The sequence below is a fragment of the Aquarana catesbeiana genome, linkage group LG07, assembly GCF_042186555.1.
Source record: "Aquarana catesbeiana isolate 2022-GZ linkage group LG07, ASM4218655v1, whole genome shotgun sequence".
NCBI lineage: Eukaryota > Metazoa > Chordata > Amphibia > Anura > Ranidae > Aquarana > Aquarana catesbeiana.
In genome coordinates this window covers 89,718,837-89,738,754 of record NC_133330.1, presented here as the reverse complement: position 1 = coordinate 89,738,754, position 19,918 = coordinate 89,718,837, and positions in this window count along the sequence as shown.

Below are 19,918 nucleotides of genomic sequence, written 5' to 3'. Positions count from 1 at the left end.
AAATATATATATATATATATATATATATATATATATATATATATATATATATATACTGTATGCAGTTTAGCTAGATCTGACTGCAGTCTGTTCCTAGTGTACTGTTTCTAATATACTTCAGGCAGGCAGGTGATTCCGTTAGCTACAGTGTATTTACTATATATATATATATATATATATATATATATATATATATATATATACAGTCGGTCTCGTATATATATATATATATATATATATATATATATATATATATATATACCGTATTTATCGGCGTATAACATGCTCCGGCGTATAACACGCACCCCAAGTTTAGGAGAGAATTTTAAGGAAAAAAACTTTTAGGAGGTAAGTTTAAGGAAAAGAAACTTACATTAAAATGCCCATCAATGCAGCCTCATCAGTGTTCATCTGCAGCCTTGTTAGTGTCATTGCAGTCTTTTCAGTGTCAGTGCAGCCTTGTCAGTGCAGCTTTGCCCCAGTGCAGCCTTGTTAGTGTAGCCTTGTCAGTGCCGCCTTGCCCCAGTGCAGCCTTGTTCCCAGTGCAGCCTTGTTCCCAGTGCAGCCTTGTCAGTGCAGCCTTGTCAGTGCAGCCTTGTCCCCAGTGCAGCCTTGTCAGTGCAGCCTTGTCCCCAGTGCAGCCTTGTCCCCAATGCAGCCTTGTCCCCAGTGTCCATGCCTCCTGCCGCCGCCAACGCCATACACATGGTAGTAGTTTTAAATATGGCGCCGCGGAGTTCGGAGGGACTCGGCGCCGGCGGAAGTGAACAAACGCCGCCGAGATACACATAGCCGAGGGTTCTCGGCTCTTTCCGGCACCGCTCACAGTCCCGCCCTATGATGGCCATAACACAGGTCCAATGGCGGGACTGGGCGTGACTGTGAGCGGCGCCGGAAATAGCCGAATACACCCAACTATGTGTATCTCGGCTCTGTGATTTCGGCGGCGCTCGTTCAGCACCGCCGAGCCCCTCCGAACTCTGCGGCGCCATATTTGAAACTACTCGCTATGTGAATGTCGGCGGCGATCGGCGTATAACACGCACCCACGACTTTCCCCTGATTTTAAGGGGAAAAAAGTGCGTGTTATACGCCGATAAATACGGTATATATATATATATATATATATATATATATATATATCCACTGTATCCAGTTTAGCTAGATCTGACTGCAGGCCGTTCCTGGTGTACTGTTTCTAAAATACTTCAGGCAGGCAGGTGATTCAGTTAGCTGCAGTGTATTTAACATATACAGTCAGTCTCGTATATATATATATATATATATATATATATATATCCACTGCATACAGTTTAGCTATATCTCACTGCAGGCCGTTCCTGGTGTACTGTTTATAATATACTTCTGGCAGGCAGGTGATTCAGTGAGCTGCAGTGCATACAATATATATACACAGTCTCCTACATATATATATCCACTTTATTCCAGTCTAGCCAAGCCTATATCTGACTGCAGGCCATTCCTGGTGTATGTTTTCAAATATACTTTCAGGCAGGCAGGTGATTCAGTGAGCCGCAGTGCATAAAATATATACAGTCTCCTACATATATATATAAACTGCATTCTAGTCTAGCCAAGCCTATATCTGACTGCAGGCCATTCCTGGTGTACTTTTTCTAGTATACTTCAGGCGGTGTTTTGCTAATAAAATTTTACAGCATGTATGGAAGGCCACCAAGGAGAGGCAGATGCTCACAGGCCACTAAAAGAGGGCAAGCAGGCTCTGTGTCTACAGTCAACAGTGCTGGTTGTGGACACGGTGCATCCTCAACAGGTGGCCGTGGGGCACGCTTGTCCTTTTTTACGGCAGCTGATCCACAACATGCAGAAGAGTTGGTAGAGTGGATAACTAAGCAGTCCTCATCCTCCTCATCCTCTGTCACCCAGGCTCAGAATAGTTTGCCTGCCAATGCAGCTGCCAAAGTGGCCTATTCCATCGGTTCAATGTCATCAGTCACTCCTTCCCTAGCCCCACCATCATGCAGCGTTTTGAAGGCTCAGATGATGATACCCAGGTTGAGGAAGGCAGTAACGTGAGCCCAGAGAGAGGGGGTGCCCAAGAAGGACAAGAAACTGGCAGTCATGTTCTCCCAGCTGCAGCATACTGCCAGGTTTGCTCCAGTGACAAGGAGGGAAGGGATGACGAGGTCACTGACTCTACGTGGGTGCCTGATAGAAGAGAGGAGGAGGAGGAGGCACATCTACAATGAGGCAGGATGCCCTCCAGGGGCAAGGGCAGCCACCCGACTGCAGCACACCGCAGAGCTACGCATGTGCAGGGCACTGCTGACTCCCCGCGTATTTTAAACCGTATTTTAAACCGTCGAAAAAAATTCGGTCCCAGCCATCCACATGCTCAGCAGCTGAATGCTAGCTTGGCTAAATTGCTAACACTCCAACTGCTGCCTTCTCAGCTGGTAGATTCTGCCCCCTTTCGTGAATTTGTGGAATGTGCGGTACCTCAGTGGCAGGTTCTCAAACACCATTTCTTTTCACAGAAGGCTATTCCGGCTCTCTACCGGCATGTGGAAGGCAATGTTTTGGCCTCATTGGACAGGGCGGTCAGCGGTAAGGTGCATATTACCGCTGACTCATGGTCCAGTAAGCATGAACAGGGACATTACCTTTCTTTCACAGCGCACTGGGTAACTCTGCTGGCAGCTGGGAAGGATGCAGGACAGGGTGCAGTATTGTTGGAGCTTGTTCTGCCACCACGTCTCCAATATGCTAGTAGTGGTGATTCTGCCACACCTCTCTCCTCCACCCCCTCCTCTTCTTCTTTCTCTATGGCCTCTTCCTCTGTAGATTTGTCCTCTGAACCAGCGGTGCTCCATAGGCATTCAAGGAGCTACACATGCACTCAGGCAAGATGCCATGCGGTGCTTGAGTTGGTCTGCTTAGGGGACAGGAGCCACACTGTCATGATTATGCAGTAATGTGTGTCTGTCAGCTCACCTTTCCTTCTGTGTTCACCTTTAGAGGCCAGCCACCCTCACCTGACTGTTTAACCACTTAAGTACCGCCTCACGCCGATGTACGTCGGCAAGGCGGCACGGGCAGGCAAAATCACGTACATATACGTGATTTGCCTCCCGCGGGTGGGGGGTCCGATCGGACCCCCCCCCGGTGCCCGAGGCGGTCCTGTTATGTCCCCCGGCGATCGGAGGTGAGGGGGAGGCCATCCGTTCGTGGCCCCCCCCTCGCGATCGCCGCCAGCCAATCAGATCATTTCCTTTGCTGCTGTATGCTAAACAGCAGCAAAGGAAATGATGTCATCTCTCCTCGGCTCGGTATTTTCCATTGCAGCGCCGAGGAGAGAAGACTTCACTGTGAGTGCACAACACTACACACACAGTAGAACATGCCAGGCACACAAAACACCCCGATCCCCCCCCCGATCGCCCCCCGATCCCCCCCCAATCACCCCCCCCCTCCCTGTCACAAACTGACACCAGCAGTTTTTTTTTTTTCTGATTACTGCATTGGTGTCAGTTTGTGACAGTTACAGTGTTGGGACAGTGAGTATTAGCCCCCTTTAGGTCTAGGATACCCCCCTAACCCCCCCCCTTATAAAGTTTTAACCCCTTGATCACCCCCTGTCACCAGTGTCACTAAGCGATCATTTTTCTGATCGCTGTATTAGTGTCGCTGGTGACGCTAGTTAGTGAGGTAAATATTTAGGTTCGCCGTCAGCGTTTTATAGCGACAGGGACCCCCATATACTACCTAATAAATGTTTTAACCCCTTGATTGCCCCCTAGTTAACCCTTTCACCACTGATCACCGTATAACCGTTACGGGTGACGCTGGTTAGTTCGTTTATTTTTTATAGTGTCAGGGAACCCGCCGTTTATTACCGAATAAAGGTTTAGCCCCCCGATCGCCCGGCGGTGATATGCGTCGCCCCAGGCAGCGTCAGATTAGCGCCAGTACCGCTAACACCCACGCACGCGGCATACGCCTCCCTTAGTGGTATAGTATCTGAACGGATCAATATCTGATCCGATCAGATCTATACTAGCGTCCCCAGCAGTTTAGGGTTCCCAAAAACGCAGTGTTAGCGGGATCAGCCCAGATACCTGCTAGCACCTGCATTTTGTCCCTCCGCCTGGCCCAGCCCAAGTGCAGTATCGATCGTTCACTGTCACTTACAAGGCACTAAACGCATAACTGCAGCGTTCGCAGAGTCAGGCCTGATCCCTGCGATCGCTAACAGTTTTTTTGGTAGCATTTTGGTGAACTAGCAAGCACCAGCCCCAGGCAGCGTCAGGTTAGCGCCAGTACCGCTAACACCCACGCACGTACCGTACACCTCCCTTAGTGGTATAGTATCTGAACGGATCAATATCTGGTCCGATCAGATCTGTACTAGCGTCCCCAGCAGTTTAGGGTTCCCAAAAACGCAGTGTTAGCGGGATCAGCCCAGATACCTGCTAGCACCTGCGTTTTGCCCCTCCGCCCGGCCCAGCCCAGCCCACCCAAGTGCAGTATCGCTCGATCACTGTCACTTACAAGGCACTAAACGCATAACTGCAGCGTTCGCAGAGTCAGGCCCGATCCCTGCGATCGCTAACAGTTTTTTTGGTAGCATTTTGGTGAACTAGCAAGCACCAGCCCCAGGCAGCGTCAGGTTAGCGCCAGTACCGCTAACACCCACACACGCGCCGTAAACCTCCCTTAGTGGTATAGTATCTGAACGGATCAATATCTGATCCGATCAGATCTATACTGGCGTCCCCAGCAGTTTAGGGTTCCCAAAAACGCAGTGTTAGCGGGATCAGCCCAGATACCTGCTAGCACCTGCGTTTTGCCCCTCCGCCCGGCCCAGCCCAGCCCACCCAAGTGCAGTATCGATCGATCACTGTCACTTACAAAACACTAAACTGCAGCGTTCGCAGAGTCAGGCCTGATCCCTGCGATCGCTAACAGTTTTTTTGGAAGCTTTTTATTGAACTGGCAAGCACCAGCGGCCTAGTACACCCCGGTCGTAGTCAAACCAGCACTGCAGTAACACTTGGTGACGTGGCGAGTCCCATAAGTGCAGTTCAAGCTGGTGAGGTGGCAAGCACAAGTAGTGTCCTGCTGCCACCAAAAAGACAAACACAGGCCCGTCGTGCCCATAGTGCCCTTCCTGCTGCATTCGCCAATCCTAATTGGGAACCCACCGCTTCTGCAGCGCCCGTACTTCCCCCATTCACATCCCCAACCAAATGCAGTCGGCTGCATGAGAGGCATTTTTATGTCCTCCCGAGTACCCCTACCCAACGAACCCCCCCCCCAAAAAAGATGTCGTGTCTGCAGCAAGCGCGGATATAGGCGTGACACCCGCTATTATTGTCCCTCCTGTCCTGACAATCCTGGTCTTTGCATTGGTGAATGTTTTGAATGCTACCATTCACTAGTTGAGTATTAGCGTAGGGTACAGCATTGCACAGACTAGGCACACTTTCACAGGGTCTCCCAAGATGCCATTGCATTTTGAGAGACCCGAACCTGGAACCGGTTACAGTTATAAAAGTTAGTTACAAAAAAAAGTGTAAACAAAAAAAAAAAACACATACAAAAATATAAAATAAAAAAAAATAGTTGTCGTTTTATTGTTCTCTCTCTCTCTATTCTCTCTCTATTGTTCTGCTCTTTTTTACTGTATTCTATTCTGCAATGTTTTATTTGTATTATGTTTTATCATGTTTGTTTTTCAGGTCTGCAATTTTTTATACTTTACCGTTTACTGTGCTTTATTGTTAACCATTTTTTTGTCTTCAGGTACGCGATTCACGACTTTGAGTGGTTATACCAGAATGATGCCTGCAGGTTTAGGTATCATCTTGGTATCATTCTTTTCAGCCAGCGGTCGGCTTTCATGTAAAAGCAATCCTAGCGGCTAATTAGCCTCTAGACTGCCTTTACAAGCCGTGGGAGGGAATGCCCCCCCCCCACCGTCTTCCGTGTTTTTCTCTGGCTCTCCTGTCTCAACAGGGAACCTGAGAATGCAGCCTGTGATTCAGCCAGCTGACCATAGAGCTGATCAGAGACCAGAGTGGCTCCAAACATCTCTATGGCCTAAGAAACCGGAAGCTACGAGCATTTTATGACTTAGATTTCGCCGGATGTAAATAGCGCCATTGGGAAATTGGGGAAGCATTTTATCACACCGATCTTGGTGTGGTCAGATGCTTTGAGGGCAGAGGAGAGATCTAGGGTCTAATAGACCCCAATTTTTTCAAAAAAGAGTACCTGTCACTACCTATTGCTATTATAGGGGATATTTACATTCCCTGAGATAACAATAAAAATGATTAAAAAAAAAAAAAAATGAAAGGAACAGTTTAAAAATAAGATAAAAAAGCAAAAAAATAATAAAAAAAAAAAAAAAAAAAAAAAAAAAAAAGCACCCCTGTCACCCCCTGCTCTTGCACTAAGGCGAACGCAAGCGGCGGTCTGTCGTCAAATGTAAACAGCAATTGCACCATGCATGTGAGGTATCACCGCGAAGGTCAGATCGAGGGCAGTAATTTTAGCAGTAGACCTCCTCTGTAAATCTAAAGTGGTAACCTGTAAAGGCTTTTAAAGGCTTTTAAAAATGTATTTATTTTGTTGCAACTGCACGTTTGTGCGCAATTGTAAAGCATGTCATGTTTGGTATCCATGTACTCGGCCTAAAATCATCTTTTTTATTTCATCAAACATTTGGGCAATATAGTGTGTTTTAGTGCATTAAAATTTAAAAAAGTGTGTTTTTTCCCCAAAAAATGCGTTTGAAAAATCGCTGCGCAAATACTGTGTGAAAAAAAAAAAGAAACACCCACCATTTTAATCTGTAGGGCATTTGCTTTAAAAAAATATATAATGTTTGGGGGTTCAAAGTAATTTTGTTGCAAAAAAAAAAACTTTTTCATGTAATCAAAAAGTGTCAGAAAGGGCTTTGTCTTCAAGTGGTTAGAAGAGTGGGTGATGCGTGACATAAGCTTCTAAATGTTGTGCATAAAATGCCAGGACAGTTCAAACTCCCCCCAAATGACCCCATTTTGGAAAGTAGACACCCCAAGCTATTTGCTGAGAGGCATGTCGAGTCCATGGAATATTTTATATTGCGACACAAGTTGCGGGAAAGAGACAAATTTTTTTTTTTTTGCACAAAGTTGTCACTAAATGATATATTGCTCAAACATGCCATGGGAATATGTGAAATTACACCCCAAAATACATTCTGCTGCTTCTCCTGAGTACGGGGATACCACATGTGTGAGACTTTTTGGGAGCCTAGCCGCGCACGGGACCCCGAAAACCAAGCACCGCCTTCAGGCTTTCTAAGGGCGTGAATTTTTGATTTCACTCTTCACTGCCTATCACAGTTTCGTAGGCCATGGAATGCCCAGGTGGCACAAAACCCCCCCAAATGACCCCATTTTGGAAAGTAGACACCCCAAGCTATTTTCTGAAATGTTTTTTCTTGTCTTTCTTCATTTTCAAAAACAAATGAGAGCTGCAAAATACTCACCATGCCTCTCAGCAAATAGCTTGGGGTGTCTACTTTCCAAAATGGGGTCATTTGGGGGGGTTTTGTGCCACCTGGGCATTCCATGGCCTCCAAAACGGTGATAGGCAGTGAAGAGTAAAATCAAAAATTCACGCCCTTAAAAACGCTGAAGGCGGTGATTGGTTTTCGGGGCCCCGTACGCGGCTAGGCTCCCAAAAAGTCCCACACATGTGGTATCACCATACTCAGGAGAAGCAGCAGAATGTATTTTGGGGTGCAATTCCACATATGCCCACGGCCTGTGTGAGCAATATATCATTTAGTGACAACTTTGTGCAAAAAAAAAAAAAAAATGTGTCACTTTCCCGCAACTTGTGTCAAAATATAAAATATTCCATGGACTCAATATGCCTCTCAGCAAATAGCTTGGGGTGTCTACTTTCCAAAATGGGGTCATTTGGGGGGGGTTTGTGCCACCTGGGCATTCCATGGCCTCCGAAACTGTGATAGGCAGTGAAGAGTGAAATCAAAAATTTACACCCTTAGAAATCCTGAAGGCGGTGATTGGTTTTCGGGGCCCTGTACGCAGCTAGGCTCCTAAAAAGTCCCACACATGTGGTATCTCCGTACTCAGGAGAAGCAGCTGAATGTATTTTGGGGTGCAATTTCACATAGGCCCATGGCCTGTGTGAGCAATATATCATTTAGTGACAACTTTTTGTAAATTTTTTTTTTTTTTTGTCATTATTCAATCATTTGGGACAAAAAAAATAAATATTCAATGGGTTCAACATGCCTCTCAGCAATTTCCTTGGGGTGTCTACTTTCCAAAATGGGGTCATTTGGGGGGGTTTTGTACTGCCCTGCCATTTTAGCACCTCAAGAAATGACATAGGCAGTCATAAACTAAAAGCTGTGTAAATTCCAGAAAATGTACCCTAGTTTGTAGACGCTATAACTTTTGCGCAAACCAATAAATATACGCTTATTGACATTTTCTTTACCAAAGACATGTGGCCGAATACATTTTGGCCTAAATGTATGACTAAAATTGAGTTTATTGGATTTTTTTTATAACAAAAAGTAGAAAATATCATTTTTTTTCAAAATTTTCGGTCTTTTTCCGTTTATAACGCAAAAAATAAAAACCGCAGAGGTGATCAAATACCATCAAAAGAAATCTCTATTTGTGGGAAGAAAAGGACGCAATTTTTGTTTTGGTACAGCATTGCATGACCGCGCAATTAGCAGTTAAAGCGACGCAGTGCCAAATTGGAAAAAGACCTCTGGTCCTTAGGCAGCATAATGGTCCGGGGCTCAAGTGGTTAAATACCGTAATCTTGCCTCAGCATAGCTCCACCCTGGTCTCTAATTAGGAACACCATATTAACCTGGGCATTGCATTACTGACCTTGGCCTTTTCTCGACTATCCCTGTCTGCTTGTGACCCTGACCTTTGGTGTGTTATGTTTATCCTTGTCTGCTAGTCGCCCCAACATTTGGCTTATCCCTTACTTTCCTTGTTGTTCCAGCCTGCTGCCTCCTTCCTCTTCTCCTGTAGTCTACCGTGAGTGTGAGCTGTAAGACCCTGGGGGCTGCGACCTGGAGCCGGACTGCAGAGCAGTATATCCTCACCACTAGAGGCTCTGGTGAACACCTGCTGGCTCTTAGACTCCGCGCCCTGGGGAATCTATACTCTAGCTCCCAGTGGGTCCTTTGTTAGTGTTCCAGTAGACCTGCTTCCTGAACCTCCCAGGGTTCAATCTGCAGCAGTCAGTCCTAGGGTCCACTACCTTAGCTGTGCACTCCTGACTTCCACGGAGTGCATCTGTCACCTGTTCTCAGGTGACCTGACAGTTTGATCAGCCCTGGACACGGCTGACATGCAGCTTCCTGCAGATGATTCATTACAGGGCATAGTCCACAGACTTGAGGCGCATAAATCGCATCAGACCCAGGTGAACTCAACATTGGCAATGCTGCAGCGGTTGCACACGCAGCAGAGGGCCATCAATGAGTACCTGTGTGAGTATGCCACCAGGACAGGGTCAGGGGAGCTTGGCTTTTTTTCGCCACACCAGTGGCTACTGATCAAGGATGCATGCACTGTCCTGTCACCATGTGAGGAGGCCACGAGGATGGTGAGCAGTGACAGTGCATGCATTAGTGATACTGTCCCTCTTGTCTTCCTGTTGGAGCACACTCTTCGTGAAATAATGGACAGGGCACTTGAGGCAGAACAGAGGGAGGAAGAGGAGGACTTCCTTACCTCTCAAGGCCCCCTTTATCCAGACAGTATTCCTGCGGGCCCGCCAATCACACAGGAAGAGGAGGAGAAGGAGGATGAGGATTGTGTCAGCATGGAGGTGGAGCCTAGTACTCAGCATTAGCAGCAGTCTTCAAGGGATCGTATTCAGTCCCCAGAAACCCATGGACTTGTACGTGGCTGGGAGGAGGTGGCTGTGGATCACGGAGAGGGATTATTACTGACTGGCAACCCTTCTTGATCCACGTTACAAGGGTAAGGAACTTATCCAGCCTTCGCAGAGGGAGCAGAGGATGAAACATCTTCAGAAGGCCTTGCAGAATGGTTTGTACAATGCGTTTCCAGAGCCTGGGAGGTTACAATTTCCTTGTCCTCCTGGACAATGTGTTGCTGAGGCTTCGGTCAGTCACAGAAGGAGCGGTGGAGAAGGTGGTCGTCTGACCGATGCGTTCAGACAATTCTTTCGTCTGCAGCCCCAAGGTCTGATCGGTTCCAGCAACCATCGCCGGCATCTGATTTACATGGTGCAAGAATACCTAAGGGCAAGATCAGACTTGGAGACCTTTCCAACCGAATATCCACTGGGTTACTGGGTCTTGAGGATCACTGGCTAGGGATGAGCCGAACACCCCCCGGTTCGGTTTGCAGCAGAACTTGCGAACAGGCAAAAAATTTGTTTGAACACGCGAACACCATTAAAGTCTATGGGACACGAACATGAATAATCAAAAGTGCTAATTTTAAAGGCTTATATGCAAGTTATTGTCATAAAAAGTGTTTGGGGACCCGGATCCTGCCCCAGGGGACATGTATCAATGCAAAAAGAAGTTTTAAAAACTGCCGTTTTTTCGGGAGCAGTGATTTTAATAATACTTAAAGTTAAACAATAAAAGTGTAATATTCCTTTAAATTTCATACCTGGGGGGTGTCTATAGTATATCTGTAAAGGGGTGCATGTTTCCCGTGTTTAGAACAGTCTGACAGCAAAATGACATTTCAAAAGGAAAAAATGTAATTTAAAACTACTCGTGGCTATTAATGAATTGTCGGACCCCTACCATTTCACAAAAAAAGTGTCAAAAAGGTCAAAAAAACACAAGAGACGATTTTTGACAAGTCTTTTATTAATCTCTTCTTCTTTCATCTTCTTTCTTGTGGTCTTCCTTCGGTGTTCTTCTTCCTCCATCTTCTTCTTCATCTTCTCCATTTTCTTCCTTCGCTCTTCTCGTCTCGCATCTTCCTCCAGGCTTCTTCTCCGTTCCGTCCGCACGATCCGCCTCAGTGGTGACCCCGCCCCCTCTGACAACACGGGGAAAGCCACAGAGAAGTTCCCTGCGCGTCAGAGGATTATCATTATTATCATTATATAAGAAATGTCAGAAGAACCGAAGCGTCACACGGCGGAAGGCTCCCACTGAGGCGCATCATGCGGACGGAGCGGAGAAGAAGCCTGGAGGAAGATGCAGGATGAGAAGAGCGGAGGAAGAAGAAGATGGAGAAGAAGAAGATGAAGAAGAAGATGGAGGAAGAAGAAGAACACCGAATGAAGACCACAAGAAAGAAGATGAAAGAAGAAGGAATTAATAAAGGACTTGTCAAAAACTGTCTCTTATGTTTTTTAACCTTTTTGACCCTTTTTTTGTGAAATGGTAGGGGAACATTTGTACCCCATTGCGAATTCACATGGGGGGGTGGCACCTGGGGGTCCCCTTGTTAAATATTCCGATAAGCCCCCACCCGCAGACCCCGACAACCACCGGGCAAGGGTTGTGGGGATGAGGCCCTTCTCCCAATCAACATGGAGACAAGGTGCTTTGGGGGGCTACCTCAAAGCACCCTCCCAATATTGAGGGCATGTGGCCTGGTACGGTTCAGGAGGGAGGGCACTCTCTCGTCCCCCCCTCTTTTCCTGCGGCCTGACAGGTTGCGTGCTCAGATAAGGGTCTGGTATGGATTTTTGGGGGACCCCACGCCATTTTTTAAAAGTTTTGGCGTGGGGTTCCCCTTAATATCCATACCAGACCTGAAGGGCCTGGTATGGAATTTAGGGGGACCCCCACACATTGTTTTTTTTAAATTTTGGTTTGGGGTTTCCCTGTGGGGAAATCCCATGCCGTTTTTATCAATGAACTTTTACGTGTATTGTCGGACCGACAATTCATTAATAGCCGCGAGTAGTTTTAAATTACTTTTTTTCCTTTGAAATGTCATTTTGCTGTCAGACTTTTCTAAACACGGGAAACATGCGCCCCTTTACAGGCATACTATAGACACCCCCCAGGTACGAAATTTAAAGGAATATTACACTTTTATTGTTTCACTTTAAGCATTATTAAAATCATTGCTCCCAAAAAATGGCCATTTTTAAAACTTCTTTTTTCATTGATACATGTCCCCTGGGGCAGGACCCAGGTCCCTAAACACTTTTTATGACAATACCATGCATATAAGCCTTTAAAATTAGCACTTTTGATTTCTCCCAAAGACTTTTAAAGGGTGTTCCGCGGCTGTCGAATTTGCCGCGAACACCCCAAACTGTTCGATGTTCGGTGAACTGGCGAACAGCCAATGTTCGAGTTGAACTCATGTTCGACCCGAACATAAAGTCCATCCCTATCACTGGCCAGAGCTTGCACAATATGCAATTGAGCTACTGGCCTGTCCTGAATCCAGCGTTCTTTCCGAACGCACATTCAGTGCTGTTGGAGGCTTTGTAACCGATCACAGAGTGCGCCTGTCCGCAGACTCAGTTGATTGGTTCACCTTCATAAAAATGAATCAGTCTTGGATCACCAGCTACCAAGCACCTGATGCTGATGTAACCGATTAATTTTTCTATGAATGTGAGATCCCTATGCTGAGTGACTATCCTGTTATGCTGAGTGACTATCCCATTCCTCCTCAATGTTCATGTTGATAGCTTCTAAGAACATTTTTGTTTCAGGGCACCACCACCAGTGCCTAAGGCCCAATTTTTCTGTATAACAGGGGTGTATAATTTTAATTTTTTCTGTAATATTTCGCAGCAGGGCTCATTCTTGCGATCAACTAGAGTATCTGTGAGGGGTTGCAGTGCAGTTGATAACAGTCTCCAAAGTTTGCCTCAAAGTTTGCCTGTCAGGAGGGATAAGCTGTGCATCACATCTCAGTGGAGTGAAAGGCTCCATGCTCCGTCCTGGCCCTTCCCCTACACGTGTTCGACACAGGGTCACAGGGTCCCTGATGAAGACATGTGACCCTGTGTCGAACACGCGTAGGGGAAGGGCCAGGATGGAGATGCGATGCACAGCTTATCCCTCCTGACAGACAAACTTTGAGGCAAACTTTGGAGACTGTTATCAGATTGGTGCACTCACTCACCTTGCAAATGTGAGTACCCTAATGTAGGGAGCTTTTACTCTAATAAATATTTATAAACGATATCACACTATCCAGTTTTTCTTTTCCTTTATTCCTAACTGTGGAGTTGCTGCTGAAAACTGTGTATCAGTCACTCTGAGGTGAGCGGCTGTCCCCGGGGGGTCACTGGAAGGCACTTGAGCATGGAATTCTGAGCAATAAGATTAATGCACGCACGTTAGATTTTTTATTAACTGTTTTATGGACCTTATGTGCATTTCTTTCATATATTGGACTTTAATAATCACGTACCACATCTTGGATTTGATATTCACACTCATTGTGTGGCACTTGGCACTTTGTTGTATTTTGCACTTATCACTGTGATATATTTATTTATATATATATATATATATATATTTTTTTTTTTTTTTTTTTTTTTTTTACACGTTAAATTTCAGACTATATAATTGATTTTTTCATCCATTAGATATACAGGTAGTAGTTCAGTAATTGCTAATGTCATTCTAATGGTATACATCTAGTATATTATTTACACATTGCACTTTAAAATCACTAGTTTTTATATATATATATATATATCTCCTTTGTGCCTTGCTGTGGCTGGATAAGCCGCGTATGCAGTATTTTCAGTATACCTCATATGCATTAATAATCTCCAGATTGATATTTTCACCTTAGCGCAGCGTATCTTTTGTATACATAATTACAATATTTGCCCTAATATTTCACAGCAGGGCTCGTTCTTGCGCTCAACAACAGAATCTGTGAGGGGTTACAGTGTTGTGGCACCACCACCACTGCCTAAGACCCAATTTTTCTGCCCCTGTTTAACAGGGGCGTGTAATTACAATTTTTGATCTAATATTTCACAGCAGGGCCTGTTCCTGCACCCACCAAGAGTAACTGTGAGGGCTCACAGTGTTGTGGCACCACCACCACACCACCGCCAAAGGCCCAATTTTTCTGCCCCTGTTCAACAGGGGCATGTAATTACAATTCTTGATATAATATTTCACAGCAGGGCCCCTTCCAGCACCCTCCAAGAGTAACTGTGAGGGCCCAATTTTCTGCAGAGTATATAGGGCAGGCCGTATAGTATATACAGGTGGTCCCCTACTTTCAAACATCCGACTTACAAACGACTCCTACTTACAGACGGAGGGAGACAACAGGAAGTGAGAGGAAATCTACCCCTAGGAAGGGAAATTCTACCCCTAGGAAGGGAAAATCGTACACACGATCGGAAAACTCAGATGAGAGCTTTTTGTCTGAAAACGCGACCATCGGTCTTTTGCTGGTGATATTCCAGCCAGCAAAAGATTGAGAGCATGTTCTCTATTTTTCGGTCTGGAAAAATTCCTATCAGAAAATGCGATCCTCTGTACAAATTCTGACGCACAAAATTCCTACACGTGCTCGGAAACAATTGGATGCATGCTCAGAAGCATTAAACTTAATTTTCTCGGCTCATCGTAGTGTTGTACGTCACTGCGTTCTTGACGGTTGAAAGTTCAGAGAACTTTTGTGTGACCGTGTCACGTACCTGGTGATGGAGCCTGATATGCAGAGGACGGCCTCTCTTACAACTCTGACTTGGAGTCCCTGATAGAGATGACAGGAAGCACCAAGATGCAGAGTCGCACGAGTGCCTGGCGGGATCACTGAACCTGGAGCTGGATCGGAGCACTCGGCCGGGCTGTAGAGGTGTCTGTAGGAATCCCAGAGCAGTGGTAGGCAGGTAGCTGGAATGAGTAGACAACCGGTCCCCACAGGCAGAAGTGCAGGTGCAGCAGAAGGGATGGTGGCACCCTCGAGGTTGAAGAGAAGACAGGTACAGGCAGGCCGGGTCATACACAAACAGGAACGTCAGGAACAGAGGCTGAAGCGGAAGCGGCATCAGATTACAGGCCGGGTCGTCAGCAGACTGGCAGCGAAGTGGCAGAAGGAGCAGGCAGATGCAGAGTAGAGGACAAGCCAGGGTCGGATGCAGGCAGGAAACAGGAACGTCAGGAAGCAAGCCGGGTCACAACAGGAACGGAAGTCAGGTAGGTAATTGCAGGATACACAGGGAACGCTGTAGAGCAGACAGCGCTGAGTCTGGAAACTGACTGAGTTTAAGTAGCCTGTTTGGGTGTCAAAAGCGGTCACAGGGTGTGTGTGCACCAATGGAATTCTGACAGGAGCAGAGGTAACAGGTCATCTTCTTCGGCAGCCATCTTGGGTGCTGGCATGCCCTTCCTGACAGGCAGAGGTAACAGGTCGTCTTCTTCGGCAGCCATCTTGGGTGCTGGCATGTCCTTCCTGACACTGCCCCCCCCAAGGGCAGCCTCCTGATGCCCAACTTGGCCCACTTGTCAGGATGGGAGTTCTTAAAAGCTTGAACCAAATTTCGGGCATGGATATTACCTTCAGGTTCCCAGGAGTTGTCCTCTGGCCCATACCCTTTCCATTTTATCAGGAACTGGATCTGATTTCTTCTCTTCCTGCAGTCTAAGATTGTTTCCACCTCAAACTCTTCCTCCCCGTCAATAATTACAGGTTCAGAATTTCGTCCTGGGAAGGGGTCAGGAATGGCAGGTTTCAACAAGGTTATGTGGAACACAGGGTGGATTCTAAAAGACTCAGGCAACTCTAATTCATACGCAACCTCATTGATCCGTCTCTTCACCGGAAATGGTCCTATAAATTTAGGGCCCAGTTTCTTCCAGGGACAGGCCAGTTTCAAATTAGTAGTTGCTAGCCACACTTGGTCACCAGGGTTCAAGATCAATTCTCCCCTCCTGTCAAAAACTTCCTTATTGTATGCCTGTGTCTTGGCCATTGTTTCCTGTAGCAGTTTGTTATTGGCGTTGAAGAAATTTATAGTTTTGGAAACAGCTGGTACCGGGGAATCTGGAATTGTATTAGACAAAAAAGAAGGGTGGAAACCGTAGTTTGTAAAAAATGGAGATTGCTTTGTAGCAGAGTGTACTGAATTATTATAAGAAAACTCGGCCAGGGGAAGCAGAGAAGCCCAATCGTCTTGAGAAAATGAGGAGAAACATCTCCGGTACTGTTCGAGGGTTTGATTAGTCCTCTCTGTCTGCCCATTCGTTTGTGGGTGATATGCAGAAGAAAATGAAAGTTCAATCCCGAGTGAATCACATAAGGCTCTCCAGAATCTGGATGTAAACTGCACCCCACGGTCGGACACAATATTGGCCGGAATCCCGTGAAGCTTGAATTTCCCGTGAATTTGCAAACCCCACGAAACGTTGGACACCCTTCTTATCACTGGGAGCAGGCCAATCCAGGATGGCTGTAACCTTCTGGGGATCCATCTGGATGCCTTCGGTAGAAATGATTAAACTCAAGAATTGGATGCTTTGGCGTTCAAATACACATTTCTCTGGTTTTGCATAAAGTCTGTGTTGTCGAAGGCGACTCAATAAATTCTTGACGTGACTACGGTGGTGATCTAGAGAGGGAGAGAAGATTAGTATATCATCAAGATAAACAACAACAAATAGATCCAGAAAATCTTGGAAGACGTCGTTGATGAAGTGCAGAAAGGTAGCTGGGGAATTGCAAAGTCCAAAGGGCATCACAAGGTATTCAAAATGCCCAAACCGTGCACGGAACGCCGTCTTCCATTCATCCCCCTCTCTTATGCGAACCAGATTATAAGCACCCCGAAGATCCAATTTTGTGAAAATGGTGGCCGTACTGAGTCGCTGGAATAATTCAGGCACAAGTGGAAGAGGGTAACGTTTTTTTACAGTGACCTTATTAAGTTCACAGTAGTCCACACAGGGCCGTAATGAGTGGTCCTTTTTTTCTACAAAGAAGATCCCCGCACCGGCAGGAGATGTGGAGGGGCGAATAAACCCCTTTTTAAGGTTGTCATCAATGTAGTCTTTCAAAGCAACAAGTTCAGATTCAGATAGAGGAAAGATCCTGCCAAAAGGAAATTCAACCCCAGGAAGGAGCTCAATTGGACAGTCATAAGCCCTATGAGGAGGAAGCGTTTCTGCCCCTTTTTTGCTGAAAACATCCAGAAAGTCGTGATATGCTACTGGAACGACTTGGCAGGCTTCGGACTCCAAATCGATGCACAGCAGGGGAGATTGGTCCTGATGATCCTCTTGCCAACAATGCTGAAGGAAATAGGGGGAAAGAAACTTGATTTCTTCTGTAACCCAGTTAATGTGAGGGTTATGAGCTTTTAACCAAGGCATACCCAGAATGATTGGGAACAGAGGGGAATCGCATCTAGGCGTAGAAGCTCTTGATGGTTCTCGGCAATGGTGGTAGATAACGGGATGGTTTTGTGAGTAACCAATCCAGATTTAATGGTGGATCCGTCTGCCAGATGTACAGAAAGTCTCTGAGCCTTGGGTAGTAGAGGAATGTGATGTTTGGCAGCAAAAGCTAAATTTATGAAACAGCTGCAAGCTCCAGAGTCAATTATAGCGGGGGTCTGGATAGTTCCTCCTGGGAGCTGTAACAAAATGGGAAGAGCAAGATGAGCAGAGTGATTGGGTAGAGATGGAGGAGAAGTGGATGTAACTGAGAGGCACTTGCGGATCTTGACCGGGCAAGACCTCACATAATGTCCTGATCCTCCACAGTACAGGCAAAGATTTAGCTGGAGTCTGCGCTGGCGTTCTTCTGTAGTCAGAGAAGGACAGAGGAGACGAAGCTTCATGGGTTCAGATGCATCTGAAGCGGATGCGGCAGGAGCAGGTGAAGCGGGACTGAAAGAACCAGACACTCGTGGAAGCATCCATACTGGACGGGACTGGTCGGTGGCTCATTCCGACCTACGTTCCCTTAAGCGACGATCAATCTGGATTGACAAATTTATAAGTGTCTCCAAGGTGGAGGGGACACCTGTTCATGCTAGCTCGTCCTTGAGATTATCAGAAAGGCCCATGCGGAACTGGTAACGCAGGGCAGCATCGTTCCAGCTGGTGTCGGAACTCCAGCGCCTGAATTCTGAAACATAGTCCTCCACGGCCCTGTGACCCTGCTGAAGCGTGTGAAGGGTGGCTTGCGCAGTAGCGGCTTGCTGGGGGTCTTCATATAACTGAGCCATGGCTCCAAAAAAGGAGGCTAAGTCCGTCAGAGATGTGGCCTTTTGTTCAAGGAGTCGGTGAGCCCAGGCCTGTGGTTCCCCCTGAAGCAAGGAAATGACAAACCCGACCTTAGTGGCTTCCAGGGAGAAGGTTCGTGGTTGTAGCGAAAAATAGATTTTGCATGCGTTGCGGAAGGCTCTGAACTCGTTGTGTTCTCCGTGGAACTTTTCAGGAGTTGGGACTCTGGGTTCAGGTGGTAGCATAACGACTGCGGGAGCTGCTGGAATCCCAGAAGTGGAAGGTGCTTGAGCAGGAGCAGAGGCAGACAAGGTCTGTATTTGGCCTTCCAGCTGGGTATAACCCTGTTGTAAGTCCTTTACAGCTTGTGTTAATCCGGCTAGGTGTTGGCAGAGTTCCTCCATAGGAGAGGGTCCTTGCACAGGCTCAGACATGGCTGTCTGCTACTGTCACGTACCTGGTGATGGAGCCTGATATGCAGAGGACGGCCTCTCTTACAACTCTGATTTGGAGTCCCTGATAGAGATGACAGGAAGCACCAAGATGCAGAGTCGCACGAGTGCCTGGCGGGATCACTGAACCTGGAGCTGGATCGGAGCACTCGGCCGGGCTGTAGAGGTGTCTGTAGGAATCCCAGAGCAGTGGTAGGCAGGTAGCTGGAGTGAGTATACAACCGGTCCCCACAGGCAGAAGTGCAGGTGCAGCAGAAAGGATGGTGGCACCCTCGAGCCTGAAGAGAAGGCAGGTACAGGCAGGCCGGGTCATACACAAACAGGAACGTCAGGAACAGAGGCTGAAGCGGAAGCAGAATCAGATTACAGGCCGGGTCGTCAGCAGACTGGCAGCGAAGTGGCAGAAGGAGCAGGCAGATGCAGAGTAGAGGACAAGCCGGGGTCGGATGCACGCAGGAAACAGGAACGTCAGGAAGCAAGCCGGGTCACAACAGGAACGAAAGTCAGGTAGGTAACTGCAGGATACACAGGGAAAGCTGTAGAGCAGACAGCACTGAGTCTGGAAACTGACTGAGTTTATGTAGCCTGTTTGGGTGTCAAAAGCGGTCACAGGGTGTGTGTGCACCAATGGCATTCTGACAGGGGCAGAGGTAACAGGTCATCTTCTTCGGCAGCCATCTTGGGTGCTGGCATGCCCTTCCTGACAGGCAGAGGTAACAGGTCATCTTCTTCGGCAGCCATCTTGGGTGCTGGCATGCCCTTCCTGACAGACCGTGTGTATGCAAGGTAAGCTTGAGCGGAATTCCGTCGGAAAAACCATCCAAGTTTTTTCCGATGGAAAATCCGCTCGTGTGTATGGGGCATGAGAATTAATATGGGAATAAGGTTTCTCCACTGATGCTTTTTTACCAATCCTTGTTTCCCTAATAACCCCAAATTTTGAAAATCCAATTGTCATTGTGACAGAAAGTATGGTGAAATCTTCTGAACAGGGGCGCAGACAGCAAAACAAATGTTACAGGGGTGATAACCCTTTCCTGTTATCCAAAAAGCTTAAAAAATAGTTTTTTTGGCTGGAGCTACACTTACAAAATGTACCTGTTCCAAATTACAAACAGATTCAACTTAAGAATAAACCTACAGTCCCTGTCTTGTTTGGACCACCTGTATACTGCTGTTCAGAGTATATAGGGCCTGGGGGCCCCACGCCTTTTCTTTTTTTAATTTGGGTGTGAGGTTCCCATACATATCCATACATGAC